Source organism: Marmota monax, unplaced genomic scaffold (assembly GCF_021218885.2).
Source record: "Marmota monax isolate L192 unplaced genomic scaffold, Marmota_monax_Labrador192_F-V1.1 WCK01_AAM20220418_F8-fsc00033, whole genome shotgun sequence".
NCBI classification, from domain to species: Eukaryota; Metazoa; Chordata; class Mammalia; order Rodentia; family Sciuridae; genus Marmota; species Marmota monax.
This window is the reverse complement of record NW_026694282.1, coordinates 15,139,615-15,154,849: the sequence shown is the minus strand read 5'-3', so window position 1 is coordinate 15,154,849 and position 15,235 is coordinate 15,139,615. Positions and strand designations below refer to the sequence as shown.

Genomic DNA, 15,235 nt, shown 5'->3' with positions numbered 1-15,235 from the left:
ATGTTCAGTGAAAGAAGGGACTCTGTGGGGTAGGAGACCACTCTCTAGTCAAACCCTTGTACAATTTGTGCCTCAGCCATTGGCTGGGCTAAGATCAAACTCACTTGTTAAACAGCATGAAAGTAGACAATTTACCAAGGTAAGGCTGATGTGATATGAGATGACACACTAGAAGAATCTGTGTCATATCCAATTGTAGATATCAAATAGGCAGTTAATTACCTGTGAACCTGGGAGAAATGGCTAGATAGACAAATTTAAGCCAGACCCCTTAAATGAAAATGTTGATAAATTTAACTATAAAAAAATGAGCTATTTCTTTATGGTTAATACCATCAGAGGAAAAAAAGAAAAAGAGGAGACTTGAAATAAATAATGCAGTTTTCAATTTCCTACATTTATAGCAAAGTCACACGAAATAATTGAAAATAACAAAAAAAAAAAAACCAGTAGAATAAACAAAGAAGAAAAAGAAAAGAAAACATACATCCAGAAAAGTTTTTTTTTTTTTTTTTTTTTATGCTCACTTTTTGCACACAGCTATTTACAGTCTCCTCATCAGAAACAAATATGGGTGTGTGAGAGTCTTTTATCTTATGGAGAATGACCCACCATATTCGTTAAAGTCTTCTATTTCTGTGTTGATCTTCTGCGTACTTATTCCATCTGCTATTGAAAATGAGTATTGAGGCCTCCAGATAGTTTTATCCAATTGTCTCTCTTTCCATCAGTTCTATCAGGTTTTGCTGACAGAGTTTTGGGACTTTGATGAATAATTTACAATTGTTCTATCTTCCAAATATATTGATCCATTTATCATTTCAGAATTATGGACCTCGTCAATAGTAACATTTTTTATTTACATCTATTTTGACTGATGTTAGTATAGACACTAGAGCTCTATAGTTTAGTAATTGTGTGATGTACTTTCTTCCCCATTTTACTTTTAACCCTTTCTTATTTGAATAACAAGAATGTCTTGTAGCCATCATAAAGTGTAATTATAATTTTTTAAATGTATTCTTTTTGATTGGACATGGTGGAGTTTAGATCTATTTTTCTGTTTTCCATATTTATTATGCTTTTTATCTTTTTTTTCCTCTAGTACCACTTTCTTTCATGTTAAATAGATGTTTTTCTATATATCATTTTAGTTACTTCATGGGCTTTGGGCCCATGAAAAATTCATTCACATTTTTACTATTTTCTTAGTGTTTCTTAAGAAAAAGCATTGTAATTTCAGAAAATCTAAAATAGTCTAACACCAAAGTTAGGTAGTACACAAAATCGTGTTGCCCTATATCTGTTTTCCTTTGTTTTATACTACTTATGTACAAACTATATGTTCTTTACATTATAATCCTTTCAGTACAGTTTCATACTTATTGCTTTTGCTGTTGTTTTTTTCAAATAGGATAATTAAAAAATACAAATAAAAATGTATTATACTGACTTTGATATTTGCCTATGTTATTACTTTAACGGTATAATTTCTGTATTTTTAAAATTGCAATAATTTTAAATGCTGACATGAGATCCCTCTTTCTCATGTAAAAACGTGTTAGGGCTCCCCAAACAGAACAGTTCCATTTTATGTATTTGGGGTTTTTGGGGTTTTTTGCCCATGGATGTGATTTATTTCTTGTTATGAATTTGAGTTATTATGCAGTTTTTTTCTTGTTTGTTTGTTATTTATTTCAGCCTGAAAAACTACCTTTTACCTTTCCTGCAAAGCAGGTCTGCAAACAAGGAATTCTTTCAGTTTTTTTTTCCCTTAATCATTGAAGGCGAGTTTAGCTGGATATAGAATTCTCAGTTTACAGTATTCTAAAACTTCAACTGTGTTATCCCATCATCTTCTAGTCTCCATGGTTTTTGATGGAAATTCAGTTTTTAATCGTTCCAAAAAAACTTAAATGTAAGTTCTTTTCTCCGACTTAAATAATTTTGCGGGGCTTCTTGAATATGAATATTGATATTGTTCATCTAATTTGGAAGAGTTTTGATGATTATGTTTCAGTTATTTCCCCATCCTTTTCTCTGACATTCTGTGTGTATACAGGTGCACTTGATATGAAGCCACAATTCTCTGGGACTCTGCTCATATTTTGTTCTGCTTCTTAAACTTGATAATTTCTATTGACTTAGTTTCAAATTACACATTTTAATTCATCTGTGATCTCAAATCTGTTGTTTTGTCAATCTGTCATGATTTTAACCTCCTAAAGGCAAAATAAAAACTGATCAGCATGCCTGTTTTAGTAGGATAGTTGAAATATTTCCAAGAAAAGGAATACCATAATAGCAATCTGCTTTGGGATCTTTTCTATTAGCTGCTTTTCACCCCTCTGTGTTTTTAGAATATTTTACTATGTCTTTATACTTCTTATAATTTGTTTTTAAAAACTGAACATTGTAGGTACCATATTGTAGCATATCTGATAACAATGTCATCTTACTGAAAATCTGTCTTTGTTTTCTTCTTTTTAAATTAGGCATTGATCTTGTTTGTCTTGTTTCTAGTGATTTGTTCAGCAGCTTTCCTGGGCTAATTTTCTAGATTCTTTATTCCCATACTATGTGTGCATTGAATTATTTGCTAGCATTTTTTTTTTAAGTTTGTGTTTATTTTTAAGCCTGAGTCCCTCATTGTCACCTCTGTATCAGCAGAGAGATTGGTCAGAAGATTTTTCTAAATTCCTCACCTGTTTGTCCTATGCTTTTAGTCAAGAGGATCTTCATATTTAGACTTCAGGAAGCTTGCAAAACAGCCTTAGCTTTAATTTCCTCTGCTTAGGGCTTCAGGATCAGCCATGGTGATTGAATAGGGCCCTCTCCTTTTCCAAGGCTTTCTTAGGCATGTGGCATTTTGTTAGATCTCCAGGAAAAAGGTCATAGTTTTTTGGAGTCCCTAAGAGTGGTCTAGTTCTCCAGGTTCTTGTTTGCTGAAACTGAAATCACAATCATAGGCAACATCAATGCTGCCAGCATGTTGTTATTGTTTCAATGATGTCCTAGGGCAGGGCTGTTTCTGTTGAACTGATTCTGAATCAAAGCATATATCCATGTATTGTTAGACTGGAGATTATACATGAAACCTCAAGACTGGACAAAACAACAACAACAACAACAACAAAAAACAGAATATTAACTCAGTAGGGTGCTTTTACCTCAGCTAAGTCCATCCTCTGAGTATGATTCAAGGTTTCAGGTTTTTGACTATGTCACCACTAAGCTGCAGAGGGAGGAGGCATGATATTAGTCACATGTCAAAGCATTTCAGATCTTGCTAACTTTACTGAGGCTTCACAGCTTATTTTGGATTTTCAGTATGTTCTGTTTCCTTAATTAATTTCCAGAATTCTGGGATGTGAGACTTTAATGATTTTGCTCATAATTTTGTTGAGGGAGTATGTTTTTATTGAACTCATGATATGACATTCCAGAAATAAAATTAACCCATTGTGAAAATCTACATTAAATGTGGAATTTTATTTTCTCATGGCAATGATTCATAAGTACACATTTAAGTAAATAGAAATTAATAAGAGCAGCTTTTGAAATGGACATTTTTTTGGTTTAAGATTACTACCACTGTGATTTTGTAAATGTGGAAAATAAATTAAACTTTAGAATTTAATTTTAAGGAGTTGAAAACAAAAAAGTGAAAATATAATTGAAAGGAATTAGATTTTTATCTGGCTACTATTATTACAAAATCTTAATATTTTGTATATCTTGGAAACAGCCAATAATTCCAGCACTTAAATGTTAGATTTCTGAAATGTTAGATTTTCTGTAGCTTATAAAGTCACATGAAAACATAATATAATTTCTAAGTGCATAAGAAATTATTTTTTAAACAAATGAAAAAAACTGAAAATGGAAACACCTTCTTAGTTCTTTCTGAAATATACTTTTAAATAATTGCATGAGCAGCTTAATAGGTTTTTGGTTTCTAAATTCTCTTAAAGATTTTTAATTGCCATTCTCAGCAATTTGGGCTTGAAATATTTTGCTAAATAATGGAATTTTACTTTGCAGTTCATTTTTCTCTATGATTCAAATAAAATATACGTAAGAGTCAAAAACAAAATTTAACATTGTAAACATAGTGAATTGAATTCAATTTAGTGCAATATTTATTAAGGATAAATATTGTTTTAAGATAGTTTAGAAAATGTGGCTGCCAAGAAATTCATTTAATTTTTGATCTGTTTTTACTACCTTAAAAAGTCATTAATAAATCTCTTCTTTGTACTTCAGTTTCCTTATAAATAAACTGGAAGTAATAATATTACCTGCCTCAAATCTGGTTTGAAATAATAATATATTAGCTTACATCTTTGGATTTCTAGAACATTTAGGGTAATATATATACATTATATACCTGGTACTGCATAATAGATGCTTAATAAAGATTGATATTAATTTCTGGATTGAGAATGGACCCTCTACCATGTACATCACAAATATTTTATAAATTCATTAAGTAGAATGAATTTGAGTTTCTGTCCTTGGAAGAGTTATTACAAAACCTTATCTTCACCCCAGATATTGAACTGATATGTGTGGCAACAGAAATTATCTTCTTAAAAGTCACTCTAACATTTAATAGGTGTTTTATACTTATATAAACTAATGTCTTTCTTTTTCCTATGAAAATGTACTCTTTTGACACTGAAGTTTTTAGTAACATCCCTTATAAAACATTTTCAAATTTTGACCTGATTATCTACCAGCTTCTAGCAGACCAATCATTGTCTGCTTATTTTATTTATGTAGTGATAACACAGAAGACGACTGAGACAATGGAGTTGTGTACACATTATAATTGAAAATTTATTACATAATGATGACTTGATACATTGATCCACTTCACTGATTTTATATATATATATATATATATATATATATATATCTGTATCGAACTAAAAAGCCTCTAAACAGCAAAAGAAACAATAAACAAAAAAGTATAAGATAAAATATTTATAAACCATATATTTGGTAAGAAGTAAATATCCAAAATTTGTAGAGAACTCAAACCAATATCCAAAAAAGGAAAAACAAAAAAAGAAGATAAAGAAAGGGGGGGGGGAGAAATTGCTGTTTAGTATGTATGTTTTTTTAATATGGTTTAAGAATACCATATGAATTTGAACACTCTTTCTTGTAAATACCACTTGTGAGTCAGACTAATTAGTCAAATAAATGTTTAGAAAGTTTACAAAGTTTTGATTCTTGACCTACTGTAATGAGTCACTCTGCATCACAGATTGACCAGATGCTTAGAGAATACAATACAGTGTCCAATACCTTCAGCTCATTCATCAAAGACATTTACCCAAAGGCTGCAGAGCCCTTTATCTATTAAGAAAGAAAGAAAGAAAGAAAGAAAGAAAGAAAGAAAGAAAGAAAGAAAGAAAGAAAGAAAGAAAGAACACTTTAAAATGTGCTGCTGCTCTTTCATGGTGAGGCATAAATTGTTGTCCCAAGTTAGAAGAATTTCAAAATGCAATTGCTTGATGAAATATCTATTGTCTAGTATCACAATGACATGCTTTTATGAATGGTCACATTTAGAAACATTATTTAATACATGCTTCCTATTTTTTATTAGTACCAAGAAGTACATCATCTTGGATCTCAGAGCTGAATCATAAAGTGACTAGGGAAGTGATGAACAGCATTTCTTTACATAATATGTTCAAAGGAATCTTACATCTTATAAATTTAAGAAAAAGATAGATTTGAGAAATAAGAGTAGGAAAGTATGTTGCAGCAGACAGAATTCTCCAGAGAAACAGAACAAATAAGTTGTTGATTAAATAGATAGATAGATAGATAGATTGATTAATTGATTTTAAGAAATTGGCTCACATGATAGTGAAGATTGACAAATCAAATATTTACAGGATAGAACAGAAGACTAGAGATCTAGGAAAGAATTGTGATTCAAATTCAGAGGAAAGTTAGGTGTGGTGGTGCACAACTACTTGGGGTCGAGGAGCTGAGAAATGATCATGAGTTCAAGGCCAGCCTGGGCAATTTAGTGAGACACTGTCTCAAAACAAATTTTAAAAGGGTTGGGGGAGTAACTCAAGGGTTTGATATTTATTTTGCATACTTGCTGCACTGAATAAATTCCCAGTGCCATAAAACATGAATTAATGACAGAGACATAGCCACATCAATGTTTATAGCAGTACAGTTCACAATACAGTTCACAATGGAGCTAGAGAAGATAATGCAAAGTGAAGTTAGCCAATCCCCAAAAGCCAAAGGCCAAATGTTTTCTCTGATATAAGGAGGCTGATTCATAGTGGGCTTGGGACAGGGAGTATGAGAGGATTAGATAAACTCTAGATGGGGCAAAGAGGTGGAAGGGGAAGGGAGCGGGCAGGGGGTTAAAAAAAATGGTGGAACAAGATGGACATCATTACCCTAAATATATGTATGAAGACACGAATGGTGTGAATATTCTTTATATATATTACATACAACCAGATATGAAAAATTGTGCTCTATATGTGTAATATGAATTGTAATGCATTCTGATATCATATATAACAAATTATATATAATATATAACAAATTAGAATAAATAAAAAAGATACACAAAAATGAATGAATGAATCAATCAATAAATAATTCCAGATATAAGCCAGGTACAAACCTGTAATTCTAGCTATTTAAGGAGTTGAGTCTGGATGATCATAAATTCCAGGCAAGTGGGGCAACCTGGTGAAACCCAGTCTATCTATCAATCTATCCATAATATATAATCCAGAGCTAATTGGCAGAATTCCCTCTTCAGGCAAAATCAGTCCTTTTCTATTGAGGCTTTCAACTGATTATATGAGGAGACTTTTATACATCATGAATAGTAAACTAGTTTACTCTAAGTCTATTGATTTAAAGCAGATGCTCTAAGTTTATAGCACCTGTCATCCCAGCTAATTGGTAGGTGGAGGCAGAAGGATTGCAAAGTTTGAGGCTCCTCTGGACAATTTAGAGAGACCCTGTATCAAAATAAAATTTAAAAATGATTGCATTTGTAGCTCAATGGTATTGTACTTACTTAGAGCACTTGAAACCCTCAGTTCAATACCCAGCACTGTGAAACAAACAAACAAAAAGTCCAGTCACTTAAATTCTATAGTATTACCCTCAAATATCCTCAAAGCAAAATCCAGATGTCTTCGGCCAAATATCAGAGTAAAGTAGCCCAGACCAGTTGGTCTATCACCCTACCACCTCTTTCTTACTAACCTCTCTCAGTGGATACCAAGAAATACACTGATCATAGTTTCTAAAGCAATTTCTTTCCTAGGATGCAGATATTTCAGAATTATTTCTTTTATGAAAATAATGCTTGCCAGGCACAGTGGTGCATGCCTATAATCACAGAGGCTCAGGAGGCTGAGGCAGGAGGTTCTCAAGTTTAAAGACAGCCTGAGAAACTTAGCAAGACCCTCAGCAACTTAATGAAAACCTGTCTCAAATTTAAAAATTAAATAGATAGATAGATAGATAAAAAAGGGAGTGTGGCTCAGAAGTTCCTGGGTTCAATCTCCATACCTAAAAATAAAAAAGACAATTTTTGAGGTTGAGAATCAATATGACTTAAGCACATTTTTAGTCTAGCTTTGTAGCCAATAAGTCGAAAGTGGATTTTCAGCAACTACTCTTTTCATTAAATTTAATAAAATACTTTTCATAAATAAAAGTAAAAGTCTACAGTGATGGCATTGAAGAAAAGGATATTGTAGACATTGTAGCATTATGAAATACTTCAACATGGATATTTCCCTTATAATTATCTTGGTTTTATTTTTCTCAGTTTACTAGGATATATAGCAATGCTCCTTAAAGAACATTCTATTAACTTCTATACTTAAAGGGTATTAATAGAAATTAAGTAAATACAAAAGATGTTCTGTATTCAAATAAGTTTGAGAAACACTGATCAGACCTTGCCTCAGTCATCTTTTACTGCCTTACTCCTCTAGAAAATATAAGTGTGCACACTGAATGTTCTTCTAGAACAGGAGATATAGTATACTAATTTTACTGTACTGGTTTAACTACTGTACATCATTTTTTTTTTTTGATGCCATGTTGAACCACTGCTGCAAATATGTATTTTGAAATATTCTTCTTGGTTTGAAACTTTATTCTTCGTTTTCAAAATTTCATTGAATTCTCAAGCACTCACAAATATATATTTTTAAGTAACTAATTAATTTATTTTAATTAGGTATATAGGCAGCTGAATGCATTTTGATTCACTGTGCACAAATGCAGTAAAACTTTTCATTTCTCTGGTTGTACCCAATGTAATGTCTCACCGCATGTGCACTCACACATGTACCTATGATGTCCATCTCATTCCACCATCTTTCCTGTACCCATCCTCCCCTTCCCCTGCCCCATAAAAATTTCTACACTTTTCCCATGCTCCACCCCCTCTATTATGGATTAGCATCCACTTATCAGAGAGAACATCGGGCCTTTGCTTTTTTGGGATTGGCTTAATTTGCCATAATGTTATTCTCTTTTAATGCTGAGTAATATTCCATTGTGTATACATACCACAGTTTGTTTATCTGTTCATCTGTTGAAGGGCATCTAGGTTGCTACCACAGTTTAACTATTGTGAATTCAGCTGCTATAAACATTGATGTGGGGGACTGCAAACACATATTTTTAGGGTCATTTTTTTCTTCAAGAAAGCCTACTTTAGGCTGGACATGGACGCCATATCTATTTTGAAATAAACAATTTTTTTTTAAACAACTGGAATCTTCAATACCAAAAAGAAAGCAAACAAGCAAATAAAAAACAAAAAACAAACAAACATGTACCTCTGTTTTTATTGAGATTATGTGCAATTAATATATCAGTTTGGGGAATTGGCAACTTAATATTTTTTTCTGCTCCACATGCATGTCTCTCAAACTATGAAGGTATTGTTACTGGGGGCCCCAGCTACAGGCTTGACTTCAGTAGTCCTAACAAAACACATTTGATCACCTGGCACATGAAAAATTTAAGAGAGAAATAGTGAAATTTCAAAAAAAAGTGAATTTATTTTTTGTTTGACCCAAACAAGGAAAACAGCTAGACTAGAAATATGTATTCCATGTATTGACAACAGCTCAAGATTATATAGAGGAAGAACAAAAGCTGAGAGCTATGCATATGTGTTTGCAGTCTGGTCAGGTTATGTGGGTTACACATCTGGTTTTATGGATGGGTTCAGTTGGCCAGGGGTTGGAAGAAGTCTCTATCTTCTGTTCTCATCATGAGATCATTGCTCACAAGATACTGAGATAGAGAAATACCTTTAATAACAGGTTAAAGGAACAAAAAGAAGTTAGGACTGAATGTCTGAATTTTTAAAAGTTTTTTTTTTTTTGTTGTTGTTGTTGTTTTATAGGAGATAGGGTATTTTTAAATTTCCCTCATCAATGTATGATGGTTGTGTTTGTTATTCTAGTATCAGAATACTATGCTTATTAATACTACTAGAATTAAAATAACTTTTCTAGTTCCCTTCAGAATTTGCTTTAAGAAATTGAGTTGCTTGTGATTAGAACATTCTTTGTCATTTTATATAAAGACACACATACACTCACAAAATTCTAAGTACATATGTGTGTATGTGTTTATATAAATTATATAAGTAATGGACTTCTCTCCTAGGTAGAGAATCTTAGCACTCAGGCTTCAAAGGTTGTAAAACATTTATCTGATTTCATCTTATCCCCAATAATGCTGGCTTCTTTCTTTCTTACTGTTCTGCCAAAGAAAAGAGCAACAGCTATACTCTTCCCTTCTAGAAGGGCATCATTTCTGGGCTTTAAATTCATTTAACTTTGCATAAATTCTTAGAGCTCTTATAAATTTATATCAAACTAATATTTTCATGTTTTTCTCATTAGAATGGAGAAACATTTCTTTGCTACTTGCTACATTCAAAATAGAAGCATCCTTATTTAAGTATGTTTAATTTCTCCATTAAAGGCCTTTACTATTATAACCTTGTTTATTTTACACAATAAATTCATTCTCCTTAATTAGTTACAGTTGTTTTATTCATATATTTCATAATTAACAGTAAAGCAAATATATTTATATTAAAATAAAATAAGAGAATTTGCATACAGTCTTGATTTCATATATCATTTATTATTTTTATTAAACTGTGAGCTATTGAAACCTATATCACTTTATTATTGATAAAGGAAAAGCATATATCAGGAGACCATAATAGAGAATTTAGAAATAGCACCCACTGCATATCAAAATTAATTTATAATGAAGTTGTTAAATATAAATATATCATGTGTTTGTGCATATACTATCATCACTTGGTCCCCATGGAGGACTGGTTGCAGAATCACCATGGATACCAATATCTGAAGATGCTCAAATCCTTTATAGAAAATGGCCTGGTATTTATATGTAACCTACTTACCTCCTCCTATACATTTTAAATCATCTATAGATTACTTATATTACCTACTTCAATGTAATGATATGTAAATATCTGTTTTACTATGTAGTTTAGGGAATAATGACAAGAAAAAAAATAATGTGTAAGCATTTAGTGAGGATTTATTTTTCCAGATACTTTTGATCCAAAGCTGGTTGAATTTATAGATGTAGAACCCACTGATATGAAAGGCCAACAGTACTAATTTATAAAACATTCCATGAAAATAAGATTTAAGGGGCTGGAAATAAAGGTGCAAGGACAATAAACAGGAATGGTGTTGCAGAAAGTAAAGGAATTCAGTTCACACAGGAGCACACACAGGGCTTACATGTGTAAGAAGTTAAGACAGTTAAAAGAAAAAACAAATACCTGGATTCAAAACAGGATTCTATGATTTCAAACTTCCTTCTGTTTCTATTGCCCTCTACCACTGGATTGAAATTGAGGAACAGAAATAGAATATGCTTAGAAAGCTGTTTCTGTTAGGACAGTGACCAATTATACCTGGAAGTCTAGGTAGGAAGCTCATCACTGTAATGCTAATTTTTTACAGTTTCTTGTCAGTTGGCTCCTTCCCTTCACAGACCTTCAACTGTCTCTCTCAAAATCAAATCTCTCTTTATGGATGCCCTTAAGCTCAGAACTTTTAGTAAACCTGGCAGGGAAAAAAGGAAGGAAATTCAATAATACCAAAATTTTTCTAGGTGATTGAACAAAAAGCTCAGAGAATAATGTTTGTGTATTTGGCAAGGACATGTAGGAGGTGATATTATTTGTATGGTCAGGAATATCCAGGAATATCAGATACTATTTCTTCATTGGCAGGGCAGTGAGACTGAGAAATCTTTTTATGAACTCCTGAGAAAAATACTATGTATTATAAAAAAATTGAGGTAGAAAGACAGAAGAAAAGATTGAAAGAGATGCAATTCTTATCCACTCAGGTAAAGAATACTTTTAAAAAGATTATTCTCAGATGGAGGAAAGTGATTCTGTAGAATTATTAATGATAAAGCAAGAAATCTCTGAGCTGGAAAAGTTCAAAACCTCATTCTATGTGGAAACAGTTGTCTATTCATATAATGTGTGCTCTTATACTCTCTCTCATTCAATTCAGTATACCTTATTGCATCCCACAAAAGCAAGCATGTTGCTATAGATTCATTACATGTAAGGGACATGATAGAAAAGCTTCCTTTCTGAATTATGAGATGGCCCTCCAAACAGGTAGGCCCTCTGGGAGAGGCAAAAGATGAGGTTTTCTCAATTTCATCTTTGTTGGTTTTGTTTGTTGTTGTTTTAATCTACTTCGAAAAGGAAGTGCAAAAAAGATTGAGGAGGGAGTCTAGATGTCATCCATCCTGATTTAACTTCTGCTTCTCAGGACAACAGAACCTGACATAATGCTTCTGACTTTGCATATGTTTGTGCTAATGTGTTGTGGGGATTTAAACCACCTTTTTGCCATCGTATTTTTAATGCAATGCTGTGTCAATTTAGTTGGTACTAAAAGGCTGTTAGTAAAAAAGACAGTTTTAATTAAAATATAAAAGTATTAGTAAGACAACATGTATGCTTCCATTGTGTTGATTTAAAATATACTGTTTTAAAAAATGTTAATGCAAACATTTAATGAATAAATTTACATTTAGAATTGGTGTAAAAAAAAGTAACTGGCAATAGCCATCCAAAATAAAACACATTGTATGTGGAGGTATACCTTCCAACAAAACAATTCTTTTGCAAGTAAAGGAAAATGATACTCAAGGCAAACAAAACATTGAAATGCAGTGCACTTTTAAGTCAGCAGCAATTCAAAAGGTTGATGTCTGGGCTTTGTTCATAAGCATGCTACAAAGTCAGCCTGAACAGATGGAACCCCATCTGCAGGGTGTCTATATCTGTAGTAATGTTCTATAATGTGCTGATATATAAAATCTATAAATAGAAAGCTCAGTAAATTAGTGCCCCTTTTACACATTGTAACAAGTTGAAAATCTTAAAAATCTCAGCTAATTGGTTAAAGAAAAAGAGTGTCTGTTCACCTTATGGTTTATAGTCTTGTTTGATAGCAATATCAGCATGCTTACTATGATTGCCATCCTAGACTATTCTGTGAAAACAGAAAGGGAAAAGAGAAAAGAAAGAGGAAGACAGCCAGATAACACATACCAGTTAGGATCACAAAGTTCAAAAGTGTTTTTTAACCTGAAAAGAATTCAAGTATAAAGATTGATTTATTTAGATGGTAAAATGATGTTGACTATTAGTTTTAAAGAACAAAATATTCTACCAGTTTGTGTTTAAGTTTGGATTGAAAAGCTGTTTACTGTCACTACATTATGAATTCATCTGTCAATGTAATTATTTAAAAATTTAATAATCAGAGATATTTCCATTTTCTCATAGAGATAATCTTTCATGATTTTATTGTTTTTTCCCCATAAGGGAACTAAAATGAAACAACCCAGAATGCTTTAGAAAAGTTCACAATGCAAAAAACAATGTTATTTTATATTCAATTATTGTATTATTTTATTCAAATGCTCAGTATCTGTACACAGGGTATGTAATCTTGGACAATTTGATGGATCTTTCTTTTTGTCAGATTTCTCATCTGAAGAATGGATATTTCAAGTATATAATCTCATTAGGCTTTTATGAGAATTAAAAGAGTTTAGATATACAAATAACCTAGAGCTTTATCTCACATGAAATGTGTTTAGTGAATACCAAATATTACACTATGAAGTATACTTTCTGTCAGCTCCATCCTCCCTCCACGTGGCCTCCCCAGGATGAGACTGGGTACATGTTTGTTACCTCCTCCACTAAAAAAAAAAAAAAAAAATGTTCATTTAAATCTTTTTTCTCTGATATAATGTTTTACTGTAAGACAGATGTACCTGGGTACCTGCTGAAATTAGAAATTTATAGGACAATTTTCAGAATGTTCTTAGATTTACCTGGTTAGATTCCTGCTTTGGTTTTGGCTGTTCTCATTATTCTGGTTAATGGAAAAAAAAATTCATGATTTCATGATTCTCCCTGGATTTTTCTCTGAATGTTTGCTATCTTTCTTATGAAGGTTTTTTTTTTTCCATAAACTACTTTTTTCTCTTCCATAATCTTGTTTCCCTTCCCATTTCTCCTGAATTTATAGATTAACATGATCTATTTCTTCTAGTGATTCTTTATGCCTTTCCCTTCTTCTTATACAAGTAATTCCTGCTGTGATCAACTCTTTGCACCTAAACAGAACAAGTGATCCTACTAATGAAAATATAAGACTCTGAGACAGCAAGTATATTTGTAAATAAGAACGTGGGCTTATTAGGATTTTGTGCTTTTCATCACTTCCAAAGTTGTCCATACATGGTTACAAAAGGCTCTGCTGTTCTCACTCCAGAGAAAACAGGTAGAGGGATGTACCATCTCTGTGCATGCCAGACAGCTCATATGCTGGATCAGTATGTCTCCAAAGACCTCATCCTTGAAGCCTTTCCTAGAGTCAACTCCTTCTCAGACAATGGTATTGCAAACAAGGTTGATAAACATTTGTCCTCCTCTTTGCTTGTGAATAATGGGAAGGGAAGTTGATGTAAATTGTTCAGATGGACATAGGTTTATAAAAGTAGTTTGTGTTTTAATAAAAAGGTAAAACTAGACTCAGTTTAATTAAAGTTTTTTTTTTTTATTAATGAGGAAAGTTAGGTATAATTTTCAAGTGGTCCCTCACAAAATATATGGGAATGGAATAAAAATACTTTAATTATTGTCCTTGAATCAATAAAGAAAAATATAGTACCTCAGTTTCTGGGTTTTTTTAATTTGTTTTGTTTTTGGTCCTGGGCTACATCCCTAGCCATTTTTATTATTTTATTTTATTTTGAGCAGGATCTCACTAAGTTACTGAAGTTTTGACTAAATTGCCGATGCTGATCTAGAACTTGCAATCCTGTCTCAGTCTCTCAAGTCACTGGTATGACAGGCATGTATCACCATGCTTGGCTCAGTTTCTGTATTATTATAAGAAGTTGGGAAAAAAGAAGTTGGAATCATCCTACACATTAAGAAATAGGGACAAGTTTTATAAGAGTGGAATTATTTCATTTTGGAGATAATTACAAACACTTCTCAGAGGAGAAAATGATGGTAATAAATTGGAATTTCCTAACTTTTCTTTCCTAACTCTTCTGCGTATCAAAAAAAAATTTTCATAGACCTTTTCCAAAACAGATATTTGGGCGACACTCTCAACCTACTAAATCAGAATTTCCATCTCCCTTGTGTGTGTGTTACTGAGGATTGTTGGTGTTTTACCTGGGTGTTCTACCACTGAGCTTCATTTCTAACCATTTTATTTTCTGTTTCTGTTTTGAGACAGGGTCTTGCTAAATTATCTATGTTGGCTTGGAATTTATAATCCTCCTGCTTCGGCCTCCAAAGTAGCTCGGGATTATAGGCATGTACTACTGTGCCTGGCTCATCATCTTCTATTAATTATCATGTGCAAATGCTCTACAAAACTACTACTCTAAGCTTTGAAGTACAGCCTTTTTATTTGTAATACAAAATATATCATCTTAATGCATTCATTTTACAACAATTAGAAGAATAGGAATACAAAATAGATGAAAATAATCAGAAATGATTTTGCTATGATATTCAGATTATTGTTATAGTTTGAAAGAAGAGTAAGTTTTAAAATATATGTTGGGGAGGTTTTGG

At 32.2% G+C, this 15,235-nt stretch overlaps 1 non-coding gene across 1 annotated transcript; it reads right to left on the bottom strand.

The window, feature by feature from the left end:
• Positions 1 to 2,188: 2,188 nt before the first annotated feature.
• On the bottom strand, positions 2,189 to 2,316 carry LOC124108876 (small nucleolar RNA SNORA69). Its single transcript, XR_006856806.1, has one exon. It is a non-coding gene; the product is annotated as a small nucleolar RNA SNORA69 (small nucleolar RNA).
• Between the last annotated feature and the right edge of the window lie 12,919 nt (positions 2,317 to 15,235).